We start from the raw sequence: 10,487 nt of genomic DNA, 5'->3' as shown, positions 1-10,487 counted from the left end.
TGCAGCCAGAAGGGAGCTTAGGAGGACAAGTCCTCCATTTGTGGGTTCAGGTAGGGGTGGAGACCCCAGTGATCAAAGAGGAAGGTTCCTGACACCTTCCCAGTTCCAGGTCCTGACAGGCGATCACGTGGTATTTCAATGGGTCGTCAAGGTGGAAGTGAGGCCTAGAAGACTTATCCTGAGTGCCCTAGGCACAAGAGGCGTCGATTGGGAGAGTGTAGGACAAAGGCCTGCTTCTTATGTGCGGTAGTGGGTCATCTCAAGAAAGATTTCCCTAAAGCAAGAAAGGAAGAACCCAGAAAAGTGGACAGCTCGACCCCAGCTCGAGTGTTCGCATTGACACAAGCAAAGGCTGAGGCTTCACCCTCAGTAGTTACAGGTCAGCTTCTTAGTGCTGGAACCCCTTATACTATTTTGATTGATATCGGTGCTACACATTCTTTTGTTGCTAGTAGAATTATTGATAGACTATGTAGACCATGTGATTATTATGCTATGGGGTTCGAAACCTTATTACCTACTGGGGAGTTAGTAGTATCCAAGAGATGGGTCAGATCTTTGCCAGTGACAGTGGAGGGCAAAGAGTTGTCAGTGGATTTGATAGAGTTGGTTATGACTGACTTTGATATGATCTGGGTATGGACTGGTTAGTGAAGTATACGGCAACCATAGATTGCAGAAGGAAAATGGTCACCTTTGAGCTTGAAGGTGAGGATCCTTTTGTGTTTTTTGGCACTTTGCATGGACCCCGTGTACATATGATTTCTGTTTTGAGGGCTAGAGATCTATTGCAAAGAGGTTGCATTGGATTCTTAGCCAGTGTGGTTGACACCACTCAGGTCATGCCAGTGAGACCAGAAGAGACCAGACTAGTATGTGAATTTCTAAATGTGTTTCTAGAAGATTTACCAGGGTTGCCACCACACAGAGAGATTGAGTTTGTGATAGAACTAGCACCAGGGACGGAGTTAGTGTCTAGAGCACCTTACAGAATGGCCTCAACTGAGTTAAAACACTACTACAAAATTGACATGGGACGATGGTTTTAAACCGTCGTATGGACTCTCGTACGTCGGTTCTAATACCGTCATCCCATGCAATGTCATGCAATGTAAAGCATGAAACGACGGTTTAAATAAAAGCGTCATCTCCTGTCATACATGAGACGATGATTCCTATACAAACGTTGTCTATTGTGGTACATGAGACGACAGTTTCTGTGCAAGTGTCATCCATGGCAGTAAATGAGACAACAGTTCCTACTCAAGCATCGTCCTCCTGCAGTACATGAGATGACAATTTATGTGCAAGCATCGTCCCGGCAATACATAAGACGACAGTTTTGTGGAGGCCGACGTCCCATATAGAATATGAGAATTTTTTTCATTTATCTATTTTCAACCACTATATTCATTTATAATTTCCTGTGTAATTACAACATAGTTCAGACAGAATGAACAGGCAAACAAAATCAATAGAACTCAATATGTTCCAACTCTAAAAATTACAATATCAAAATATATAAGTGCTAACTCACATGGAATATAGAACTCACTTAGAATAACTATGTAAGTGTTAACTAAAAACTACAATTAGTATATTTTTTTAATTCTGATTTCAAAAGTTACTCTAGCTATGACTCATCCGCTCAAGAAACTCTAGCTATGATTTCAAAAAGTAACTCTAGCAAGCCTCTTAGACCCCCCCCAATAGGCTTATGAAAGTAGTCTCTTGGTGTGAAAGTAGTCACAGAGATGCTTCAATGCAAGTTCAGACCCTCGTCTGCCAATGAAGCCCTCAACCTTCGACCGGTCTTCACCACCAGCTATCATCTGACCCTTTGTTTTCTGCTTGTTAGTGGCAGTCCCAAAGGAAAGAAGATCTTGATCATCAATAATTTCCATGGAGCCAATAACTACAGCCTGAGGTGTCTCGCATGGATCCATACATGTTAAACTACACACATTCTTAATTAATTTATCATTTGGGCTAGGCTTACGCGAAATACAATAATAAATTAGTTCTGCAAGTGCTTCAGCAGCCTTCTCTTGCAATCTCTCCTCCTTCAAAAAAAATTAAGAAATATTATGTTCTCTTCTGATTGAAGCCATTAGAGGCAAGATAATTGGATTAAGTCGTGCGGGAAGCTCCAACATCCAAACAACTGCTGCAGCAACAAGGGCAGAGACTGAAACGTGGAGATTAATCTGCATACCCATTCCAGAAAGCAAAAAAAAATGAGCATGTATGAGAGAAAGGATGATGCAAAAACTGCTTGTATGCAACTAAAGCTCATGGAAAAATTGGAAGCAGAAGATGAGTAATCAAATGAATTACAATTTAGAAAGAATTAATCTGAGAATTCGATATGCGTACATGTATATAAAATGAAACAAAGTTTTATATTTCTGCATTACAAAGGAACGGTCAATTCTTGAAAGTACCTGCACACATTTCAAATACCCTGAAGTTGTAAGAAGTCGTTGTCTTGCTGACTCCATATCCTCAAGATGTCCAACAGATTCATTCCCAACATTATCATTACACAAGGCTGGAACTTTGGATGTAAAACTTATTGCATCATCCACACTCAAAGTTTCACATTCAGGCTTTGTAATTGATAACGAGTTATCGAACATACCCAATGATTCCATAGTATGTAATAACTGACTAGCCTCACCATGCATCTTAGAATAGGTTCTTGAAAGCTCTAAATAAGGTAGAAGCGAATTTTTAGTAGGGAATGTAGGGTCAGAGCATGCCAACAAGTCCAACAACCAATTTCTAAGATGATTGGGAAAACTTGACGTAGTTCCTTGATTTTCATTTGAGCCCCCGCTTTTTATCTCTTTGAACCAAGAAATAAGAATCATAGATGCCACCTGCAGAGAATGTGAAGTTGTTAAATATTAAAGGGAACATGAGGAGAGAAAGAAAGGGAGGACATAACTTGCAGATCCCATTAATCTAGAAAAAATATAGCATTACCTGCCGCTGGACGCCAGACATAGAGGTCAGTGCACTCGATAATGGATCAACAACGTATTGTGTGGACCCTTCTTCCAACATAGATGCAAAATTGCCCAATGCTGTTGCTGTGACCACTCGGGTACGAGTGACTGACATTTCCACATCAGTGCCAACAATTATCTTAACAGGATTAATGGAAGCATCTCTTATTCTCTCGTGTGGAATAGCTCCATTTGTAGATTCTAAGGGGATGTTTCTATGAGATTCGTTTTCAAGATTTACAGCTCTCATTTTAGCTGCTGCTCTAAAATGACTTTTCCGTGGAAGGGCAACTGGCCAAAACATTTTTGTAGCATCTAACACTGAACCATATGGAGTACTTGCAAGCTCAATCCAAGAAGACATGTATGACCTTGCAGCAATTTCCAGGTCCTCCTTTGGAGACTAGAATCAACCAATGTAAAGTTAATTGAATGAGACCGACATAACTAAAGTAAGCAATCTATAAACCATGGAAAATAATGCTAAGACAATTCTAAAAACCTGAACAAGGAGTCTCCAAACTCTCTCAGAACATTGCAAAATTTCGTCATTTGAATCCAACAACAAATTCTGGAAGACAATTCTAAGGGTATCACCAAGTATAAATGATGGCCAAAATGAAGAACTACAAGAGTCGGAAATGTTTCTTTTATATCCAGCTTCAAGCAGTCGCTCCTACACAAATAAAACACAGAAAACTATTAGAAAAAACAAAAAAAATAAAAAATGTAGATTCCTGGCACAGCACTATAAAATGGACAAACATACAAAAAAAATACTGGAAAAATCCTAGGCAAAACTACCCTTGTTGAACATGTTTCTCAAAACAAATCCATGCATCCATAATAAATAGATTAGAGCATAGAGAAATTTACCAAAGTGCGAATAGCTGAATAACGGACTGATGCTATACTATGTCTCATAAATGGCCATAAACGCGGAGCCAATGTTGCTAACATAAAAGGATTCTCCTGCATACTCACTCCTCCAGTACTATCATCAATGAAGCCTACCTCATTTAGATCAAATTCTTGGCTGTCTTTAGACCTTCCCAACATTTTTGGAATTATTTCATCCTGGGAATAAATTTCCGCTAACAAATTCATCACACTGCAAGTGGATCGCAAGTTCTTCAAAAATCTTAAATTACGAACTAATTAATTAAAGTATTGAAGCGTTAGAAAAGAATACAGAAAAGTGAAATAATATCACAACCAAGCATGAGTATTAACCAGTCATTCAAGGAAAAAAAAAGTATTTATTAGAGGAACTCTAGCAGGGATTTGAAGATTTCCCTTCTCTCTTATTTTTCTGGTAAGCTAGGTACATAACTTACATACAATAATACAACAGAAATCAGAAGCAAAAGAGAAAGATTAATGATATTAAATTAATGAAAGCTACTTGCTGGTAGATGGACTCAAATCATCCAAATCAAGTAATATATCCCATAGTAACATCACTATGGAATTCAATGTCTGACCCTGTAGACTAACAATTGCAGCTGCTGTTGGTATCAAAGCATCAGCTGCAACAGCTCGAACATCATCATCAGGGTCCTCCAGCCTAGCTTTACATGCGGGGAGAACACGTCCAAGCAATTCATGAAGCATCTCCTAATAGACAAATCAGAGAAATTCATAAACAAAAAAAACACAGGAACACACAAAAACTTGATTATAGATTAACATCATTGTTGTATGCACCCCTTAATCCATATACCTGAATGCTAAATTATTAAATCGTAAATCACTCAGTACAGTTACAGTGATTCAAGATTTTATCAATTAAATGTGAAAAGAGCATCAGTAGCTTGGGTTTACAATGTCAGGAGAGACAGTGTTCTATGAAGATCTATACCTTGCTAGGCTGTTAATCTGCTCTCCCTAACGTCTCAGCATAATTTTTTTTTTTTCCTTTTCAAACTTTGAATGTAAAAAATATTCAAAGAAATAGAGATCAGAAATGACCTCATAACAACCAAAAACAAAGATAAAACAACATCTTAGCACAAATCGAAACCATTCTAATACAAAAAAAAAAAAAAAATCCCATTCTCTACTAAGGTCTAGAAAAGATATCCCCTCGAAGTCTATGGCTTTATAAACCCAAGTTGCAACCCAAAATTTAAGCTTCTCCCATAGCCTTTCTGCTGATTCTTCTCTCCCTTCATATTTTTCTGCAGTTCCTTTGAAGCCATATAGCCCAAAAATAGCACGATGCTGTCCACAGCTTTGATATCCTCCTGCCTCCCTCCAATTTAGTATACATCTCAGCATAATCATTAGCATCTAATTCCCTTTACTGATAGAACCATTATCACATTCCAAATTTTCTACCCAGATCTCAGAAGAATATTTTAAAGTTGACATCTGTCATCAAGATGCATGGTTCAGGTTACTTTATAATTTCAATTAATCATACGCATACTAAATGCAAAATTTACAGGCAACCAAAGATACAATGGAAGCATACTCCAAAATTCATTTTTCAAGAGTACCTTCATTTCAACTTAAAGACTATAATGCACCCACCATAAGCTAGATTTTTAAATTGTACAACAATCTATTCCCTGTCATCACATGCTCTTCAATTCGTTCTTGTGTTTCTGTAGAATCCAACCATGTCAATTGGAGCTGGATAAAACAACGGTGAGACCTCAATTTGACTTATTTGGCATCTAATACTGAATTGTTTTATGTATTCCTTTTAGTTCTGCTTAATTTATATAGATACACACACACACACACAAATATATATATATATATATAAGAAACTTGCTGGCAACTCTGCCTCGAAAGAAAGTATCAAAATTTCCAGGGTGTGAAAAAAAAATGAGTTGATGAACATTTGAGAATTTTTTAAATTTTGGGTAACTTAGTGAATCTTTGATTCTAAGGATTTTAATGTTTTATCCTTTTATGATCTACAAAAAGAATGGAATCTCTAGATGTAATTTATGATGGCTCCCTATCATTCTCTGCAACTGTAGATGATATCTTATCAACTTCAGTCTTTCCTCCTGTTCATTCAGTTTCTGTCACCTTTGTGGTGTATTTATGCAAATTGGGTAAATATCATATGACTGTGCAATGTTACATGGCATGGCAAGACATCAGTCAAATATCTTCTTACTTTATAGTTTGGTGATCTACCCAATTGCTATTGGAGAAAAAGAAAAGACTAAAAGTAACATCACGATGTCTCATCAACCAATGTGTGAAAAAAATTTCATTCTAGCATAGCTACATTATCACTAAATTCTAGACACAAATATTTACCTTCCTTACAGCCACCAAGTACTTGATACCCAACAGACTTCCATGGCGAATCTCCCATTCTGGTCTAAACTGAACATAAAGAAATATCAGAAGCATAATAAATGTTATCAATGGAACATCGAAAAACAAAGAAACCTGCACTTAAAGAACAAAAAAGCATGAGCTTACATGAAATTTACCTGCATCTCCAGCAAGATAGTCAATGTTTCATGTAGTAAAGTGGGATGCATGTACTTGAAAACTACACCTAATGCCTGAGCACAGGTTTCCCGCACTGGTGCAACAACCTGATCAGATACATAATCTCCAAAACTGCAATTAAACAATACAAAAGTAAAATGTATTATTAGAGTAGGCATGGAAGATCCCAATGAGAAGCATGCTACGAAAAAAAAAAAGAACGGTTATGATAACTAGAATATATTTAATACAATGAGCTAAAGTTAAAACAAACAGCATACCGGTCTAATGACGAAACACACAGGAAGCGGATTGCACATTCTTGAAGAAATTGGCAGTTCTTAAGCCAAGAATGCCTAGCCAATTTAATCCAGTTCATCAGCTCAGAATTTTCAAATATATTTTTCATCACATCTGTTTCCTTAATGCTGGAGGAGTCCTCGAATATGGCTGTCTCAGTTACTTCCTTATTTGAATACAATGTAGTATCTTCTTTAGTTGAATACAATGTAGTGTCAAGGTGAGAATCTGACTCCACCTTAACAGAGCTAAGGTTGGACAACTTAGTAATTGGCTCAGCAAGCAAATCACACATACTACCATCTTCAACCTTTATATTGATGTCAGAGTTACAATCTATGTTGGCAACAGTCATTGTATCCACCCATGGAGATGACACATCAGTAAACTTCGGCATTTTCATGTTTGGTTCAAACTCATCTGTTGGTCCTTGCATATTCAAATCAATCTCTCTCTCTCTCTCTCTTCATTCTATGTGATACAAATTCATCTTCTAATTGAAAAAACTGTGCACCATCCAAGCTCAAGTCAGGCATAAATACTCCAGCAGAAGCTCCTTGATGGGTTAAAATTTCCCTCAAAGCCATCACACTACCATGCCGAACTTCCCAGACTGAAATTAAAGGTCAGACAATATCATTTTAGAAGATAAACAAATAATGACATGATATTAAGCCAAAATAAGAAATTAATTGCAGCAGCAACTGAAAAAGTCTCAAAAGAAAGAATTATAATGATAACTATATTAATAATAGCAGTCACAGTTCGAATGACAATAATAATAATTACAGTAGATTTGTTGGTAACAAAACTTGGATTGAAACCTCCTGATACCCGTCTAATTTCTGTGATGGCATAAACAAAAAGGTACGGTTTGAGCACAAAATGTGTGAAACAAGAAGATTGTTTGTCAGGTTCACAAACTAAACACTTCGTGGCATACATCAACTTACAACCAATAGAACAGATGACCTTAAGTACCAAAGAACTTGTTTACGCTGTACAATTGTTATTGGCATATATCAGTACAGCATGCAAAAAAGGAATATATCTTTTGTGTGTGTGCGTGTGTGCGTACTTGTGTGTGTACGTGTAATATTAACACACTTTAAATATGTGTCATCTATTGTGGGTGCGACACAATTAAATATCACATATTTCACCTCAACCATTAACTCTTTGCTGCAGTAACCCTACAATTCTTTTTCAGATACCGAATATGCAAAATCATAAAATAATCAAGAGAGAGAGAAGCCAACTTTTAGAATGCCCATATGAGATGCAAATCCAAATTAGGTTGATCATGTATGCTTGAGAAACCAAAGATTCACAAAGTCTTTTTTTAACAAAAACACATAAGGGGTTGCTTAAAGAGCACAAGAAAACAAAACATAAATGATCACTAAAAGACTAAAAGCTGGCACAAGATATAGTAAGAAACAACTATCTCAAATGTAATAAACTTGAAGAATTCATAAACCTTGACTAATAAGTCTGTTACAGTGAGGCAAAATTTGAATGAATGGCACCAACTTCTGCCTTTCTCCCAGTAACTCAGCCAAATATCTGCCACTTTTCAAACCAATCAAATTAAGTACCATATCATTAGTAAACCAGAGCATAATGGTATCTTAAACTTAGAAAACAGTCACAGTTTATGCACAATAATTTCATTCTAGTGATAAATCAAATAAAGAAAACAGCACAATGAAGACAAGAGAATCCAGAATAAACATCATCAAACAAGTTTCAATTTTTAACAAGATAAACCACAAAGTCTTCAGATCTCCTTCTCACATGTCTTATCTTTGCAAAGTGCATATGGACTACAGGGTAGTGGAAGCAATAAAATCTAACATGACATGAAGAATAGTAAAGATTTCCAAAATCAAAATTCAAGAAGCTATTTCTTTTGCAAGGGGATATTATATATGACAATCTGAACAAATATAGCCAATAGACAATTGTTTTGCACATAATTGAAAAAAAACTCAAATCCACCACTGACCCACCGACATCTACAAAACCAAGAACAGAATCAGGCAGTGGAAAATATCAAACAAGACCCATTAAATAAAAAACAAAATAAACAATTATACAGACCTTTCTCGATCCACAGGAACAGAAGAAGACCTGTGCGGCAGATCAAAATTAGAAAGAAAACCAAAGAAAAAACATGTTGCTGTATATATATATATATTTATTTATTTATGATATATATATAAATATTTATAATGTAATATTTAAAAAAATTAAAAAGAAAACTTGCTGGGCATGGACCATATGTGAACGGGAACCCTTTGCCGAGAACCAACGCCGTCGAGAACCCGTGCCTCCGCCGAGAACCAGCGCCGCCGCCGCAAACCGAGATGCAGGAGCCGAGAATCCATGATGTCGAAGAAGATTTCCCTGGGTCCCGAGAGCCGACGCTTGCTGCTCGCCTCCTTCGTCGCCGTTCACCACCCACCAGCCATCGTTCACCCACGCTCCTCCGTCCAGCAAGCCCTACAGAAATCCCCAAATGTGACCAAACCTAAATCCCCAAATGTGACTGAGATTTCTTGTCTTTGTGTTATTTTGAGTTTTCTACTCTGTTATTTTGTGCTGAACAATTTTGACCCCTAATTTTCGAAAAAAAATGAAGTCCCTTTTACTAACAATTTTAAAGACAATATTTTTTTTAGGACTCACTTTAGTAGTCCTAAAAAGTCATCATTTCTAATTTTTCAACCAAGAACTTTTGAGGACTCGCATACTTTTTTTTTAGCATATTCATTGTGAGTCCTAAATTGTGTTTTTTCAGGATTCTTAATGAGTGTCCTAAAAACTTCATAAACATTTTTAAGGACATACATTTAGGTGCGTGTCCTAAAAAAGTGTCATAGAAAGGGTATTTTGTAGTAGTGCTCCAGTCACACGAACTGTTGTGGATGTCGAGCAATGGCGGGGTTTCTGTCCTGGGGTCGAACGGCGGCTGGGCTACTGTCTTGGGGTGCTGTCCGGGGTTGTCGAACAGAGGTGGGAGGCGCCGTCATGGAGGAGGTTTTGCGCTCGAGGTAAAACGAGGGTGGAGGGGGTCAAGATTACTGAGGCAATTTTTTAACCTAGAAATAAGTCATTCTTTAAAAAATAAAGAAGAGAAAAAATTTATTTGTTTTTTAAAAAATAGTTTTTATTAGTTTTAAAAGAAAAAAATAAAATTAATACTATAAATTTTTAATAATTATGGGTTGTGTTTAATTGGTAAAAAATTTTATATTGTTTGGTAATACTTAAAAAATAGTTTTTTATTTAAGTAATTAAAAAATTTAACAATTAAACATAAAATATGTTTGGTAACTCTATTTTTATTTGTTATTTTAATTTAAATTTATTAAATTTTGAAAATAGAATTTTTTCACTTTCAAAATTTTTTAAACTGTTTTCAACTTTTACTTTTTTTTTATTCTTCTATTTTTCAAATCAACATATCATATTGTTAAACAAAAAATAAAAATAAAAGTTATCAAACGCGTTTATTATTTTGTGTTTTTAAAAACAATAAACGTGTTTGATAAATTTTATTTTTATTTTTTCTTTAACAATATGAAATTGGGTGTTGATTTGAAGAAGAGAAGAAGAAAAAAAAGAAACAAAAAGTCGTAACGGTTTAAAAAAAATTAAAAGTGAAAAAAATTCTATTTCAAAATTTAATGAATTTTAATTAAACTTTTA

The 10,487-nt window shown here is 35.9% G+C and overlaps 1 pseudogene; it reads right to left on the bottom strand.

Annotated features, from left to right (window-relative positions):
* Positions 1-1,454: 1,454 nt before the first annotated feature.
* LOC133822938 (TATA-binding protein-associated factor BTAF1-like) lies at positions 1,455-9,403 on the bottom strand (annotated as a pseudogene).
* Between the last annotated feature and the right edge of the window lie 1,084 nt (positions 9,404-10,487).

Source organism: Humulus lupulus, chromosome 3 (genome assembly GCF_963169125.1).
Source record: "Humulus lupulus chromosome 3, drHumLupu1.1, whole genome shotgun sequence".
In the NCBI taxonomy this organism is placed as follows: Eukaryota; Viridiplantae; Streptophyta; class Magnoliopsida; order Rosales; family Cannabaceae; genus Humulus; species Humulus lupulus.
Note: the sequence above shows the minus strand (reverse complement) of the source record. Positions and strands in the feature narration are given on the sequence as shown.